Below are 1913 nucleotides of genomic sequence, written 5' to 3' on the forward strand. Positions count from 1 at the left end.
ATTAATCTGCCGCTTGCTTATCCAAAAAAGTCAGAAAGACTACCGCATAAAGACATGTGCATGGCTGTGTTCACCACAGTCTTACTCCTGATATCCAAGACTTGGAAAGCACCCTGGTGTCCAGCAAGGGATGATTGGAGAAGGAAGATGGGCTATAGCCACACAATGGTATACCACTCAGCCGGAACAAATGATGCAATCCAGCCATTTGTGACCACCAGAATGGCTGTGAGGGTTTTAGGGGAAGTGTAACAAGCCCCAGTGAGAAATTCAAATACCATAGAATCTCACTTACAAGGAGAAGAAAAAGCAAGCACTAACCAACAGGTGGCACTGAACATTTGTATGCGGGCTCCCAGAGGCAAAGAGGGGCGGTGACGGAGGGTGAAAGAGAAGATTAGGCACAAGTGTGTGGTGAGGGCCTGTGATTAGTCTTACACTGGTGAAGATGATGTAAGCTACACAGAAGTCTAAAGCAATGAGGATGTGAATCTGGAAGTTATAGTACGTTCTAATGCAGGGTCATGGCTAGAAATTCACCTCAAAGCAAAAATCCAAAAAGGGGTCCAGAATGATGTCATAAAGCTTTGGGGGCGGAAAGAGTTTACGGAAGGTGAACTTCCAAGGATGGAAAATCACCTCCAAATGCTTACAGATGCTACAGAAAGGCAGACCATTCCAAATAGGTGAAGAGGAATACTACGAAGAGAACATGATCAGTCCTAAACCCATGAACGAACGGAAAATGTTACCGTCCATGATGTTATTACTAATCACCTTCACGAATAATCCAAACAGGCCCACGTCTTCCCAAGTTCAGGCAAAAGGTTGGTCCAAAAGTACAATTCAGGGCCGGCCCTGTGGTGGAGCAGGTAAGTGCCCACATTCCGCTTGGGCGGCCCGGGCCTCACTGTTTCACATTACGAGTGCATATCACATTAGTAGTGTTAGGAAATATAGATTTCATGGTATGGTGCGGGCAGAGATCATAAATAAGCAGCAATTGTGAGGATACGTTATCAATACGCACAAGAAAAGGAACCCTAAGAATATTACAATCTATGGAAGTATCTGGTACACTTCCCAAAGGCAGAAGGAAGGAAAACTTGTGACCTGCCAAGGTGGAATTGGCAGAGTGCCACGAGATGACACCATCATTGTGCATCAGAACATTCCCTGGGCAACTTCAACTTGTGAGGGAGTCCAGGACTTTTTCTGGGTAAGGTCCACCCATTTTGCCATCTACCCAAGATATAAGAGATAAAACCCAGGATAATCTTACAGGAGTGAAACCAGTGTCTAGAGAGAATGTAGGAGCCCTTTCGAAGTTCAAGGAGAAAGATAGAAACTGACAACAATTGCAGAAAAAGGAAAACTATCCTACCTAGACAGGGTGAGGAGTCAGACTGGTCTGAGATGGCTGTGAAACTCTGTGTGCACGGAGGTTGTCAGGACAACTTCGAATTTTGAGGTCGCTTATGACATCACGGTGAACATGTCCCCCAGGGTGGCCGCATGGTTACAGTCTGAGGATTGGCCTAGGCTAGGCTATTAAAGGGACAGATACCCAGAAACAGGTTTGGCAAACAGAAAGCAGGCACAGAAACTAGAAGAGATAAAACAGAGTCTGATGCAAGGGATAAGAAAGGAACCCTAGGCCACAAGTGAGAATAGAGGGACAGGCACGGAGAGGAGAACATTGTCATCTATTCAAGTCTATGGGGAGGTCATGCTGATTCAAGCTTGCAACTTCATTGGAAACAAGTGGCCGGACTTGGCGTTCATCACACCTACAGTGCCCTTGTGCCTTAAGCATAATGCAAAGTCAAGAAAGATGTCTTGAGGACATTGAAGAGAAGAATCGATGCCTCCTTTCCAAGGCCCATAGCATTCTTTGAAGGTCAGTCTCTTTT

Source organism: Equus asinus, chromosome 27 (assembly GCF_041296235.1).
Source record: "Equus asinus isolate D_3611 breed Donkey chromosome 27, EquAss-T2T_v2, whole genome shotgun sequence".
In the NCBI taxonomy this organism is placed as follows: Eukaryota; Metazoa; Chordata; class Mammalia; order Perissodactyla; family Equidae; genus Equus; species Equus asinus.